This window comes from Prionailurus viverrinus, chromosome C1 (assembly GCF_022837055.1).
Source record: "Prionailurus viverrinus isolate Anna chromosome C1, UM_Priviv_1.0, whole genome shotgun sequence".
Classification (NCBI taxonomy): domain Eukaryota; kingdom Metazoa; phylum Chordata; class Mammalia; order Carnivora; family Felidae; genus Prionailurus; species Prionailurus viverrinus.
In genome coordinates this window covers 73,250,713-73,267,026 of record NC_062568.1, presented here as the reverse complement: position 1 = coordinate 73,267,026, position 16,314 = coordinate 73,250,713, and positions in this window count along the sequence as shown.

The following is a 16,314-nucleotide window of genomic DNA, read 5'->3' as shown; positions in this document are numbered from 1 at the left end:
TGAAGTTTTGGGGTGATAGGAGGTTCGTGGGGTCCAGAGCTGACGGCCAAGAAACAATTCTTGATGACGTTTTTGGTGCAAAAAGGTGATTTTGTTAAAGCATGGGGACAGGACCCATGGGCAGGAAGAGCTGCCCTGGGGTTGTGACAGGTAATTCATTATATACCCTCAGGTCAGGAGGGAGTCAGGGATCAGTAAGTCTCCAAGGAATTTTGGAAACAAGATTTCCAGGACCTTGAGGGGCTGGCTGTTGCTAGGGAAAATGCCAGTTGTTACCATTCAATAAAACCTCAGTCATGAGACCCTTCAGATGCATATTGGGGGCCATAGGCTTGGAGTATGATTGCCAACATATATCTTGGGGCAGATGAGATAAAAGAAGTAGATTTACAGGATCCTCAAAGTTGGGATAATGTTAAGCTAAGATTCCCTTTTGCCCCCAGCATAGTGTCATCCTTGAGGCAGCTGAGCTCCTAGAAGGAGTTCACTCTTCTGGTCTCAAAGACTTGTCATTGGGCTATAGGCAGTAAGGGAATTTAATTCTTCATTTGCCTTAGTTTCCCACATTACCATGGCAAGCACTTAAATCCCTTTCCTTTGTTCTTGGGTAGCTAGGAGTGTCCCAGGAATATCACACATATTCCACCTGGGGTGGGGTGGGGTGTGGTGTGCCAGCCTGTATTTTGCCCTCAGTTTGCCCTACGCTCCCTCATCACTATTAGTCCAAGGACAGCACAAACTTAATACCAGAAGTGACCTAACCTTCAGAGGCTCTGCAGGGAGGGACCTCGATGAGTCTACCACCCAGGATCCTGTTGGACAAGAGTCAAGAAATCTTGGCACTGTGTAATGTCACAACCATGTGCCCAACTCTGAGGAGGGAGGTAAGGTGTTCATCAAGGAGAAGAGCTGATTCAACAGCATGGGAGCTCCTACAACATGCTAAGTGGTTGGGGCACCTGGGTGGCTCAGTTGGTTAGATGACCGCCTTTGGCTCAGGTCATGATCTCACAGTTTGTGAGTTAGAGCCCCGAGTGGGGCTCTGTGCTGACAGCTTGGAACCGACTTTGGCTTCTGTGTCTCACCTTCTCTCTACCCCTCCCCTGCTCATGCTCTGTGTCTCTCTGTCTCTCAATAATAAATAAACGTTAAAAAAAATTAAAAAAAAATAAAAACATGCTAAGTGGTTGTAGAAAAAGAAAAATAGCATTTTCTGTATGCTTGCATTTGTAGAGCGAAATTTGTACCTGCCCTTACCTGGATCTCTGTCTTGTCTCATTTTCTTTTATTTATTAGGTTTTTATTTTAATTCCAGTATAGTTAACCTATTGTGTAATATTAGTTTCAAGCATACGATATAGTGACTCAACACTTCCATACAACACCCAGTGTTCATCACAACAAGTGCGCTCCTTTTTAAAACAATTTTTCTGATGTTTATTTATTTGAGAGAGAGAGAGAGATAAAGAGAGAGAGCATGAGCAGGGAAGAGACAGAGAGAGACAGAGACACAAAACCCAAAGCAGGCTCCGGGCTCAGCTGTCAGCACAGGAGCTGTGAGATCATGACCTGAGCCACAGCCAAAGTCCGATACTTAACCCACTGAACCACTGAGTGCCCCACAACAATGGCAGGACTTAATCCCCATCATCTATTTCACCCATCCCCCACCCACCTCCCTTCTGAGAACCATCAGTGTGTTCTCTATAGTTAAGAATCTGTTTCTTGATATGTCTCTTTATCCTTTATTCATTTCTTTTGTTGCTTACATTCCACATATGAGTGAAATCATATGGTATTTGTATTTCTCTTCTCTCACTTTCTTTAAATCCAAAATCCTTATTGTTACCCCAACCCCCTGAGAATTTTTATGGAGCAGGTGGAGATTTTCACTTTTTTCCTTATAAACCTCTGTTATGATGAATTTTTTTTACAATGGCACACACTTCTTCTGTAATTAAAAATAACAAAGAAAATAATTGGCATACACTCCCATGCATCAAACAGTAGCCTAAAAGAAATACCAAATTGGTTATTCAAGGTTAAATGTTTCCAAAGTAAGCATCCCTTTAATTTTTGGCTGCAAAAATCATTCATATTGTCTACATCTAAATTTAATTGACCAAATAAAATAAATGAAGACTTTTTGTTTAAAGAAGACAGTGAGATGTGTTGGACCTGCTTCTTTTCATGCCCTACCACTGCTCAGCAATTGAAGCAACTATTAACTCGGCTTATGCCTATTAACGGCTGGATGCAGTCTTTCAGAATTTCCTTCCTAAGACAGCAGGGCAGAATCAATGGCAGTTTCAGCTCTCTTGAAGATTGATACAGGGTTGCAGTGCTTAGCAAAACCATGTGATCTTTTAATCAATCACTGAAATAAATCTATGCAACTGGTGTCGGGAACCAAAGTCATTTCACACTCACCTTCCCAATTCCCTAGAATCAAGGGAAATAGAATCCAAATTAGACTCACTGAGCCACACTACTGAGCCTCCACTCCCAAAAGGTTTTAATATTTGTCACTGTTCAGAAGACTTGTCTTGCAGTAAAAAACAAACAAACAAACAAACAAACAAAAAACAACGGAGGCTGGCATATTTATCTGTAAATATGAGAGTGATGGAGCATCCCTTATGGTCCTGGCTCATAAATAGGCTAAGTCAGAATATTGTTGCATGAAACCATAATCCCCAATCACTGGCATGTAAACAATAGCTACATCTTTTCATAGGATACTAGAAAGGTTTTGCAGAAATCTTATGATTCACTCTCCTGACTCATTTTATTAAATATAAAATTTAATAAAATATTTCTACACAGAAGATTCTTTTTTATTTTTAAATATCTTGAGGAAAGAAGTTTCTCTAAAGATATCATTTATAACCTTACCTTCTTTACTTCTAGGAATTTCTTCCACGTAAAAATCAACTCTTGATTTAATCTACATAATAAGAAAGATGAGTGAACCAGTGAGTCCACAATGATAACTTAAAAGTAATTTAACCTTGCCCTGAAGTATTGTGGGAGCATTACATAGTGAAGAACAATGCAATGTTATCTGAGTAATGTTTTTAAGAGCTTTTATTAGCTGACCCACCCCAAATTCAAGTGTGTGTCAAAGGAGTGGCCACGTCCAGTGTTTCTCAAGTTCAGGACCAAAACAGCATCTTAAATCATCTTCCTGGCCTCTGTGTTTGAACATTTAGCCTCTCATTGAACACTTTGTTAGTTGCCTACAGTCTCACTGGGTACGCAGGTAGAGTAAGCAGCAGAAATGTACATTTCACTTGAACAGACATGGCTCTCAGTATGCTATAACGTATAAAACCTGGGCTGAAAGCATACGGGGGTCTTCATAGCACATCAGGGGAATGGGAAAGGAATAGGAAACAAGGGACCAGAGTTGAGGAGCTAATTCCATGGCAACGTGGACTCCAAAATGAGGGGATCCAAGACTCCTCCAAATAGGTTAGGAGTATGGTTAACTTGAGTTTGAGCTTGGCTGTCGTGAGTACACAAAGCATGTACTGTAAATGTTGGGACAAGATAGTAGTAGTTTTGAAGCAGCATTATGCTTTATGGAATGAGGTGGTGGCATCACAATTCTAGATGGTCCTAGCAACTACTAGGAGCATATCCGAACAGAGTTCCAGTTCCCTGAGAGAGGAAAGGTGTGGCGGTGTAAAACGATCAGTCCAGCTCTACCACACATGCCAAGACATTTAGACAGAAGCCATCTGTGTAGATTAGACAAATAAGTGGGCTTCAGAGGAAAGGTTGTGGTTCTTGGGACAAAGATTCTCAATGTGTTGAGCATGCCAGATATTGTAAGATCAATAAGATTCCACCAGCTGGTCGCCAGGAAGCCACTATCATACTCTCTAATCAGCTCAGAAACTGGGCAGAAATGAGTCTGGTTAAGGTCTGAAGATTCAGCAGAGCTGAGGAAGTCATGAGCACCAGTTGTCTATGTTAGTTAGACATTTAGGACCCTCTCCCACCAACTACTGTGCTACCAGGTGCCCCAGAGATATATGACATAGATAAACCACAAGATTCCTTCTAGGAAGCATTTTTCTCCCTGATCAGAGTTTAAGACAAAATAATATGTTATTTTTAAGTCTAAGTTTAAAGATGATTTATTGTCATTTCAAAGCATATGCTACTTTGTGTTTTATAAATGGAAACCAGGTGAAATGTATCCTTTGAAAGACATTCTCTGGGGCTATGTTTAATCAAACTCTAACACCCAGATGATGGCGTTCCTGGCAGAATTTCAAAATAAAGGCCATTCTGAGGACAGAGCATGTAATTATATTATAGCAAGGGGTATTTAAGCAAGATCCTAAGATGAGAATGCCAAATACAGTGACTTTGGAATACAGGACTGTGAGGTCACATGACTGTATGAAATTAGGTCAGGGTATTTTTAATAGTAAGTTGTGTTTAGTTTAAGAGTGGTGTCACCTGGGAAATAGACAACTTGCGTCTTATGATTTCACAAATTTTCTCCTTTTATTTTAAAGCATTAAACCATTAAGAAGACATTTTACCAATTTTAAGTGAATAACATTTTCTTAAAAAAAATTTTTTTTTAATGTTTATTATTTTTGAGAGAGAGAGATAGAGACAGACAGAGAGCAAGCAGAGGAGGGGCAGAGAGAGAAGGAGACACAGAATCCGAAGCAGGCTACAGGCTCTGACCTGTCAGCACAGAGCCCAACTAGGGGCTTGAACTCAGAAGCCGTGAGATCATGACCTGAGGTGAAGTCAAATGCTTAACCCACTGAACCATGCAGGCGCCCCCCTCCCCAAGAGACTGATTTTTTAAAATTTTTTATTTAATTTTTAATTTTTTTTAAATGTTTATTTTTGAGAAAGAGAGACAGAGTCGAGTGAGGGAGGGGCAGAGAGAAAGGGAAACACAGAATCCAAAGCAGGCTCCAGGTTCTGAGCTGATGGCACAAAGCCTGATGTGGGGCTCAAACTCACAGACCGCGAGATCATGACCTGAGCCAAAGTTGGATGCTTAACCGACTGAGCCACCCAGGCGCCCCCAACAAGGCTCATTCTGATTCAGGATGTATGAGTGGTCTCCTTCTCAGTGAAACTTACTACATCCTCTCTTTCCAATGGGATGAACAGAATCAATCTGTTTTCAGAAAGGTGGTCTTCGTGTCTCCAGTGTGTGTGTGTGTCTACTAGGAATGTCCCTCCCATCTGGAAAGATCTAGCCTAAAACATTACTCTTGTTGGAAAACTAATTTTTTTTTTCCTTAGGAGGTACACTGTGGTATTGTGGAAAGATACTTTGAAATTTTGACAGCACACTGGCAAAAACTTCCTACCCTTCACATCAGGGACTGTGTTCTTTGCAGGGCTATGCAGATTCTGAAACACAATGCTATAATTACAGGCCTGGATTCTGTGTGTGTTCTCAAGCCTTGAGACATCAAGGTATTAAGTTTTCTTTCCCAGAATAAATGCAATGTTTCTTATATCTGATTATTTAGTGTGACAGAGACCACATCTTATGCTGCATTAGAAAGAATGATTTATCCATTAACACCTTTTTAGCTATATAGTAAGGAAACAAAATCCTGTTAAATCCGTGAGTCCATACCTCAGGGATCCTTTTGTTTTGGATAAATATGTGCCCCAAGCTAGCTTAATTTTCCTTTAGAGGCAGGGAGCTTAATGTAAGAACTAGCCTTTAAACTTGGAGAAAGCTGACAGGCTATGTCTGCACCTTCCTCAGTAAAATAATTTCAAAGTCATTTTGAGTGTAACTTCTGGACAAACCAATTAAGAGTGGTGCCTTAAAAAGTGAGATCAGAAACTTAACAATATTTATGGCCAAGATGTAATAGAAGATGATTTTAGCACAACGGGCAAGTTGTAAGAAAAGGCAGGCATCCGAGTGAGAAAAGAGGACTCACCCTTCTGATTTGTACTCCAGGTCTTGCTACTTCTGCCAAAACCCTGTAACTCCAAAGTCCCTGATCAGGCTGCTGCTCTTTCTGGCCAGACAGCAAAGCCTCCCGCCAGGTGCCTGCAGTCCTCTATCCAAAAGGGAAGAGTCAAGAATAATGAAAGCACACGACTAGAAGGCACCTCAAACGTCGTCTATTTCTTGAATCTCCTTTGTAACATCCCTCCTGAATGGGCATCCAAAAATGGAATTTATTCTCTCCAAAGGCAGTTCACTTTACATTTGTAAGGCTCCAGCTATTAGAAAAATCTTGCTGGTTAAGAGTTGACCTCTCTCTGTGTGTGGCTTCCTCTGCTCACTGTTGCCAATTTTCCTACTTGGGCGTATACTAAACACATATAATTCCTCCTGTTTATGTCAGTTCCTCAGATATTGGAGCACAGCTATTCTGTTATTCCTGAGGCTTCCCCATCCTTTTCTTCAATGGTAAACACTGCTACCTACTCCTTTGACCGTTTTTCATTTAACATGGTTTTAGAACCTTTGCCAGTATAGTTGCTTTCTTTGAATACATTGAGTTTGTTTACAACTTAAAAAAAAATGGTATTAGGACAGAACCACTCTAAGATTGGAATAATCAAGAAACAGAATAGAGCTGGCCTCATACCTGCCCCTACTTCCATCAATGCAGGCTAAGTTCAATGTTTTTCTTTTCTTTTTTTTGGTTATCTCAATATTCCATTGACTTGTCTAGCCCTTCTTTTTGAAAAACAGCTTACATCTTTTGTATTTGTGATCTGTATTTTCCCCATTCTATACGTGCACAGCTGTTTTAGACCCAAGACAGGACGTTGTATTTTCCCAGGTTAAATTTTATCTTGTTAAAGTCAGATCATTGCTCAAGTCTCTCAGAATCTTTTAGTTTCCAGGTTTAGTCAGTCAATATATTTTCCCTCTGCTCTTCAGTTTTCTCACAAATGAGAAGAGAAACTACCTCATAAGATGGTTGTAAAGACTGTGTGATCCAATACATGAAAAGTGCTTAGAAGGGGGACAAATAGTAATAAGGACTCCATAAAGTAAATTATAATTTTGTAAGCTAGTCTAGTGTACAAAAGTGTCTCATAACTTTAAAGGACATTTGTTGACATCAAGCAAATGAGCCCTGTTTTAGAATAAAATAATTTAGTCACAAGTATATTGTAAGCAGAGTTTCAACAAAAAATTGTTTAGGCAACATAAATGAACACTAGAGACCTTGGTGGTTATAGAATTCAGGGATAAAATCGTTTTTTAAAATCTCTATTCATTTCCAAGTCAGAGGGCTATATAATTGGACAAGTTGAGGCTCATTTGAATTGCCTCCTAAACCCACATTCCCACCTCCTAGAACCATCTGCTACTAGCAAACTCTAGATCTACCAGAATGATAAATTGCTTTGCATCTCCTCTATGTGAAATCATTACTCAAAGCTGTAGGGGTGGATACAAGTTTTCAATGACACAGCACCGTGTGTGAAAAAGTTGAAACTTGCCCCACTGTCAATCTGACACCAGAAGAATTAGCAGGATAACATTCAGGAGGTGCTCTTGGTTTGTGATGTCTCAGATCCGGGTTCACCTCTTAGCGCAAGAACATTTCAGCTATGTGACCTTGGAATAGCTACCAACCCTCAGTCCCTCCATTTTCGCATTTGTGGGAGTGGGATATTACTTCTAAAGATGTAAGGAGTTTGAAGTAACATGTGTACAGTACCAACTATGGTTAATATTAGCAGCTATTAGTCATTGCTATGAATGGATGATGATGACGACAGTAATCAACAAGAACTTTTTGATGCCTACCAAGTTTCTATGAACAGAACTTGAAAATCCGCTATGTCAATAATACAATACAACTAGAAGACAATAGGAAGAAGAGAAGAGAGAAAATAGGACTATATTATACTGTGATTACATGCTTTGGAATCAGTGTGGAAACAAAATTCTCTTAAAATAATAACTGTTCATTTCTTAATTGAAAACATAGGATAGAAGAAAGTCAGATAGTCTTATAGAATCGCCTAATATTATGGCATATAATTTCATTGAAACGTGGAAATATAAAAAATTTATAACTTCATTCAACCTTTCTTTTTTTACCTCTCTCTCGCTCTCTCTTTTTTAAATGTTTATTCATTTTTGAGAGAGAGAGAAATGCAAGTGGGGAGGGGCAGAGAGAGAGAATTCCAAGCAGGCTCTGAGCTGACAGCATGGAGCTTGATGTGGGGCTCAAACTCACAAACTGTGAGATCATGACCTGAGCCAAAGTCAGATGCTCAACTGAGCCACCCAGGCATCCCTCATTCAACTTTTCCTAAGTGACTGATACCTGACAGGTAACCCACGCTCTAAAAAGACAATGCCCTTGGTGGTCATAAAACCTTTCTTATAGTACTTCTCCAATGTCTAAGCACTCTTTCTGAATCCCTTGAATTAAAATTGAAAATATTTTTATCTCAAAAATCATCGAATCATGGAACATTATTAATATTTTCTTTGTCTACACAACACATTAAGCATGAAATGAAACTCCATATCAAAGAGTGAAGTTTCCACCTTTGAATAGCTTTTCCTTATATCAATAGTCAGTAAAGTCTTTGCTTTATAGAATGGGGAATTAGAATACATTTAACAAATGCAAAGAATTCAGCAAAATTTAATCTCTGTATTATAATATTTGAGGTATGCAATCTCATACAAAGGTAAATATGGGTTTAATTTTGAAGTAGATGTTTATCCCAAAGCCAAAGGAATATTTTAGTAAATTCTCCTTTAAAATGGAGAGTAAAGAGGCCCTGGATGGCTCAGTAGGTTAAGGGACTGACTCTTGATTTCATCTCAGGTCATGATCTCATGGTCATGAAATCAAGCCCTGCATAGGGCTCCACACTGGGCATGGAGACTTCTTGGGATTCTCTCTCTCCCTCTCCCTATTCCTCTCCTCACTCCCCTACTTCTCTCCTTATCTCTCTCAAAAATAAGTAAAAATAAAAATAAAATAAAATGAATACATTTCAATTGTAAATTTTCAAATTTTCAATATTACTATTTGGTTCTTTATATATTATTATTTTAAAATGATGTATCTTATATTTACCACGGTTAATTGCCTTGACATCCCTAAAAGTTTCTACTTATAAATCTTCTTAATGTTAGAGAACTTTAATAAAAGAACATTAAAAAAAATTATTATTCACTGAGAGGATATAAAAAACTTAGATATTTCATTCTTTTAAAATAAAAACCAAGCAGGCCTTGATATAGATCTCAATTCAAGTAAATCAGGGTAGTACATGTTTTACTGTGTCAGAGTGAGAACAAGATTTTGTAGACCACTGTGTAATGAAGTATGCCCCCAATGGTCAGATGTTAAGGTGTAAAAAGATTACACACGAAATACCAACTCCCAGAAATTATAACCCAAAGTGGGATCAGAAAGCTGGGCCAGCTCTCTGGGTTAGGATGATTTCAGATAAGGGACAATTTAGAAACAGAATAAAGAAGGATTCAAAGAAAGGCAATAAAAATATCACATGTACTTACAGAGAAACAGCATTTCTAAGGAAGATGGGTCATGAGAGAAAGTCCATCAAAGTGAGTTTGTCAGATCAACTTGGAAACGCTAAATATTTTATCTATCCCATAGAGAGCGAGAAAGCTTAGAAGAGAAGTCCTGCAGCAAATAAATTTGGTTCATTTTGTTTAATAATTGATCATATTAAAGATTTTCTTAACATAAAATTTACCATCTCAAGGACATTTTTCTGCCCGGCCAGACCTAGGGTGGGCAAATGATTTTATTTTCATAGACAAATGGAGATGTCCGACGACTGGCTGAAATTCCTATCACTGGGTACCAGGTGGTGCCAATGCCTGCCCCAGAAATCCAGGCTACTACCCAGGGCTTGTGCGACTACATCAGCACCGACATAGAATCATGAAAGAAATGTAAAAAGGCTTCTGAGCCTTGCTGAAAGATAGTTGATAGAATAAATGGTTTTTAAAAGAATACTAAGTTAAGAGTCAGGAGCTGTAGGTCCAATTACTTGACTCTACCAGTGTCTAGCTGGTGTTGGTTCCTTTGAACTAGGTGAGAATCATTTTAGGATGTCCAGCAGCCCTGTTGCTTCTTCTGATAACAGACTGAATCTCTTCTGTGAGGACTCATGGGCTTGTGGTTGAATAGAACTGACCCTTCTTCCCTGTGTTCTCTCCCTCTCACCACAGGAATGGCAGTGACCGAGGACACCCTGCTTCCTCCAACCACCCCAGTCACAGAGATTTGTTCAAGGATAAACACATGGTCCAAACTGGGCTAGAGTTCGCCCAGGAAGACAGTTTCTTTCTGCTATAGTCATTAGACGGGTAAGATGTGAGTGTGGGCTTGGAGGGGGGTCTTTTTTTATTCCCCTTCTCTCTCTAGGTGGAAGAGCTTTGCTGAAAGAAGGAGATTGTGGAAGAATCAGAATGGCATGATACATCAGCTTCTTGTGCAGCTGAAGTAGCTGTACCCTTGGTCTTGCAAGTCCCCTGAGTCAGGAAGTTCAGCATCTTACTTAACCTTTGCTTGAATAGGGTTTATGATGATGGCAACTCAAAGAGTCTCAATTAACGTAGTGCATTCTGGGTTGAACGTTTTGTAAATTTAGAAGATATTTATGTTACTCAGAACAAGGATACATTCTTTTCTTAGCTCATTTATGAAATGTCAGGCAGGGAATTTCACACTTGATCCTTTTTGTTAATTATTCAGGCCTTGAAAATTCATGGTGGGGGAAATGAATAAAACATGTATTCCCAAGCTGAATTTGTAGAAAAATATAGGTAGCCTCAAGAAATTCATTTGGAGCTCTTTCTTTAGGCCTTCCATATTCATGCTTATCTTGAGCTTGAATATATAATGTACAGTGAGCCTTATGTATGCTACCTGAAGGCATGGGAAAAAGTCAAATTAAGTTGTTTGAGTAGTCCAGGCCTTCACATTAATTATAGAGAATAGAGAGTACTTCATCTGTAAGGGGAAAAGTCACAAGTATGTGTATCTCATATGTAACTAGATCTCCATAGACACAAATCAAGCAGAAGACAGGATGGGATCACAGAAGGCCTCTTTAAATTCCATGATACTTTGCACTCACCTTCCAAGGTCTAAGTTAGTAGCTAGTGCAGAGGCATGCCTATACTAGATACTAAATAATAAATATTTATTGATGATAAAGATAAGAAGATCAGGCAAGGCTTCTTTGACCTTTGGATATAAGAAAATTGAGCTAGCTATATATAACAGGATGCTTGCAATAGTGAGAGGCTCTGCAGAGGAGAGAGAAATGGAGGAGGAATTAACAATTTTTCACATTCTTCTTTCATTGCCTAGCTCTTTCACCTGGTAGTCTCTGATCCTTTCTTAAGTCTTCTAAATGTACAATTTCCTAGTTGCCATTTTGAGAATTCAGAATCGCCTGTACATTTCTAGAGACTTAATAGGTTCTTCTTGTTTTCATTGATCTTCTTCAAATTTAGGGTCCTTTCTCATTTCTCTTAACTTAGCATTTAAAGATTTTTAAGCTTGTGCAATATATAATCTTTGACTTTTCTGTCCCTTGGGGTTTTAGTTTTCTTTTTTTCTTTCCAGTTCTTAGATGAAGATTGAAACATATATGTCAAGATAGAGATGTATTGTAAGACTCTAGGCACCTTGCATAAATCTTATTCACTCAACATTTTGGGACTATTGCAACTTTTCTATGCGTCATTTTATTGCAAACAGATAGTATAAAACAGCTGGAGAATATGTGATGCTTACTTATAGTCTGCAGTAGAATGGCTATGTTTCATCAGTATAAAATATGGGAGACAGAGTATGTGAGTAAGTGCACGTGCACCTGCCTTAATCAATACTATTTAGAATATGAACTACATGATCCTGCTCAATTTATAGGAAAATAAATACAGCAAAAGAGACACTCCGTATCCCAGAGGGATTCTTTTCCCAAAGTAATCAGACATGTGGAGTCTTGGTCTGATAAAAATCAATGACTCTTTCAGGGCAGTATATCTTTAGATGTGGGTGAGGGATGGAGTATATAATGAAAGAGGAATTGGTGAGGGCAGAAGGCAAATATGAAAAAAAATCTGATGAGAAAAACTAACATTTTCTCCTTGTAATAAACTGTGCCAACATGGAGGCTATAGTGTAAATATGTATGTATATTCATATCACTCTGAATTCCAGAAATAGTAAATAGGAGCAATTTCTTTATTATTTGACTCTTTGGGGTAGTTCACATTCCTTCCCTCCTGTGTGTTTATCTGTGCCTGTGTTTTATGGCTCAAATGAGTAGGAATCATCTCATTGTCTCAGTAATAACTTGTAATGTACCATGTATACATGAGTGCTTGACAAACACTGTTTGACTGGTGAGTTTGGAAAATATTACTGTATAATGGAAACTAGTTTTACAATGGGAGCAGGGCAGAGTTTTGTTCCAGCATTATCACAGATAGCTTGACCTTTAATGTATTGATCACTTTGTGCCTGCACTTACCCACTCAAAAAATATTTCAGCAAGCCAACCCTTACGTATATCTAGGGATGGAAACGCCCTTCAAAAAATAATAAGTAGATCAATGAGTATATGCTTTTTTTTAATTCTCATTGAGTATATATTATTTAGGTTAGAAGCAAGCCACTGTTGGTAAGCTTACTGAGAAGTATTTAAAAGTGCATCTAGTTATCTTTGTAACGGTTCTTGTAGAAGCTCCCTCTGAAATCTTTTGACTTCTTCAAATATAAGTAGTAAATTTAGACTATTCTATTATGATCACCATAAATGATACATGACTTGCTAATAATATTACCTACTTTATTTTTTCCTAAACTGTACTTTCCAAGAATTTTTAAACCTAAGCTGATGCTATAAATTTGATCCTAGACTTTGAAACATTTTAAGCATCTAAAGCAATACAAAAATATTTGGAAAGGAAGACTATGAGATTGGCCATGGAAGCAATTAACCATTGAGCATTTAAATTCAGAGATTAGGAAACAATTACTCTTGTTGGAACTGACTTTAAAACATATCCCATTTGAGCTATTGTGCACATATCTAAATGGGATTTGGCAGGTAGATAAAAGATTTGTTGTTTCCTGTTTTGGGGATTGCTGTAGACTTGCAGCTTCAACAGGCTTTCAAACTAGGTTTGAGTCTTACAGAACAAACTGAACCCTGGAATCCTTTTCTGGCATTGCAACCCCCCCCTCCCCCATGACAATTATAATAAGCCAAGGCTAACGAAGGCTCTAAACTACATGTGGAACAGCTGCTGTGTGCTGTCACGGAGGCTCAGAGGGGAAAAATGCTTTGGGGGAGAAAAATTGGCTGTTGATTTGTCTTCAAACACCCAAGAAGTTTCTGTAAACAACAGCACGTATTACCCTGAATGTGCACGATCTAGACAAATCGCTTGCCAGTTGTTTCCTGTTTTTGTTCTATGGGCTTGCTTTCATTGTGCCATCCAGTGAGAATATAGAGATCAGGAATATTTAAGGCACTGGTGAGATGATGTGTGCTCCGTCAGTTTACAAACTGCTGTCTACCCAGGCCTGGTTGGGTGTCTGAAATTTTGCTTTGATTATTGCAAGTAACACATTATGAGTCAAAGAGTACTTGACTCTGGGCAATAACATTTCTATGCAAAGGACCAAGATTGCAAAGATAAAATATATTTCTAAGGTACCTCATAAAGAGATGTATGGAACATCTTAATGGACAAGGAAATGTTAAACAAGCTAATTCAATAGAACCATAGAATTGGAATGTCCTTATAGAATTCATCTTTTTCATTTCAGGGATGAGGATACTCAGCTACTCAGAGACTGGAACAAAGCTTTCCTGCATCATAGTCCAGTGTGTCTTTCCCTTTCCACTCAAAATTAGTGCAGGAAGACACAGTCACAGGACTGACTCTGGATCCAAGGAGAAGTTAGGATGGCTCAGAAATCAATAATCAAGCACAAGACCTAACCCAGGTGGATGACCTTTATATTTTGACTTCCCTCAAACACCTTCAAGGTGTCCAGAACTCAAGTTCTTAATACATTTTCAGAGAGAGTGGCAAGGTCTATATTAAAATCCTAAGAAAAATAACATTTATCAACAATTGGCTAAGCCCCTTAGGTGGAGGGCACTCAGCCTCAGTGGCATCAGCGGTTGTCTTCACAGCCTGAGAGGGGTTACCACCCTGCTAATCTACTTGCTGAGTCTCACAAAAACCTCTCTCTGCTCCTGCTGTATTTCCAGAAGGGTTTCAGGAAGTATAAGATACCTCCCCATGGACTGTGTCCGAAGCAGCAAGCTTTTACAGAAAGCCGTCTCTCTCTCTCAGGACTTCCCACTAATTACTGACCAAATGGTGGATCTAAGTGTGGGATGATATAATCTGCCTGTTTGCATCTTTCTGTCTCAATTCCCAATCTCTTAAGGCAGAAACTGTTTTCTCAGGCAAAACAGATAGTGACTTTTAAAACTCACTTGCCTTTACAGCATGACTGTGGGAAAGGATAGATGCTCCATACACTCTGGGCAGGATTAAAAAGTTTCATTTAATGTATTTGTAGAATCAGAGAGAGACAGAGCCAAAGGCAGGGTGAGACAGGGAGTGGTGTGGGACAAAAGAAAGTGGCTGCCGTGTGGCCATCAGGGAATAGGGAGTGTAAAAAGCTTCTTGCACACATCACCTCATCTATAAAAACCAGAACCACTTGGCATCTCCCGAAGTAACAAATGGATCTAAGGGCTGTGGAGAAGAGTTGTTGGCAGGAAATGGTCCCCAGGGCTATGATATTTTCAGACTATGTGCATTTCCCTATAAATGCATAGATCATGGATTACATAGCTCTGTTCACATATCTTTTTTTACCTAAGGACTAAATTTTGCACGTTCTGGTTTGTCTGACAATCACAATTTCTGGGAGCAAGAGAATAAATTTGGATAGTTGAGGTAAGGAGAAACTAAATTTTCTTTTGCAGGGAGGAGGAAAGAGGTATAAAGTAGTATTAAGAGGAACAAGTATGAAGGAAATTGTATTGCTAGGGGAGATGGTAGGAACAGAATAGCTTGGGCAGGCCCCTTTTTCAATTTTCAGGACTTGGGCTTTCAATGGAAATGTCTGTTCCAGACAAACAAGCGAAAATGGACCCGTAGGTGTGAAACCTTTCTGTCTGAAACTCGCTAGAAGCATGCTCCTTGCACAGCAGAACACGTAGCAGGATTCCTAAAAACTCTGGCTGATTAGTTTTTGATTCCAAATCGATTTCCACCAGAGCACTGAATTCACTGATGGGCTAATAAATTTGTAGGAATACGGAACCCTCAGCAGATGTGGCAGCCACGGAAGAAACCCGAGTTTAATTTTAAACGTCTGGTTTGTCCCAGAGTGAACGGGTTGCTGTGTTTTGTTTCTCTCTTTGAAACAAGGAGGCAGCAGATTAACTTGGTGCCACAGAAACTGTCTACTAAAATAAAAAGCCTCCATTTCCTGTCCTATCCATTAGCAAAAGTAAACTGTCTTCCATGACTCACCCTTAACTACATGTTGACGCTGCTCCCCTCCCCAGATACAAAAAACAAAAACAAAAACAAAACAAATAAGCAAACTCTTACCAGCTGCAAAGACAGGAACAGCAGGCAAAACTTCCCAATCCTTTTTTGCAAGCCTGCAACCTACCAGCATTCAAAAAACCATTTGAAGTCATAATTCCTGGCAAGATTTGAGAGTGAAATCCACACTTAATAGGGATAGGATGTTAAAGGACACTCAAGCCTTTAGATCCCCACCTTTGACTCAATGGACATGTTTCCACCAGTTGTGCTTCTTCCTGAGTAAATGGGACACATTATTTTTATTGAATTTTAGTCAGTCTTGTGTCTGCTGTTGTGAAGTCTTGCATTGCTATAGTATAGTAGAGGGTCCTTTATGTTTTTGAAAATATTTAGGATCCTAACCCCCAAGCGTGAATACAAGCTGCTCTAACCCTCTTATCAAGTTTAGGCTTGAAGTTCTTGTATTGTATGGGTTACTTTCACATTCACCATTTTCTAGGCTCTTCTTTCCATCACTGTTCAATTTCTAAGTCCTAAATGTGCCTCCCACCATCTGTAGTTCCACTCCAGCCCATCCTTCCCAGTTTGGGTTGTAATACTCACCCCCCCCACCCCCCCCCCACAGGACTTCAGGACCTTGGCTAACTCCTCTGAACCTTTTTATCTGGCCTGGGGTTGGGAACTCCAAATTAAAAAAAAGCAGATCGAGTTCCCCTTTTAACCAGGCCTTT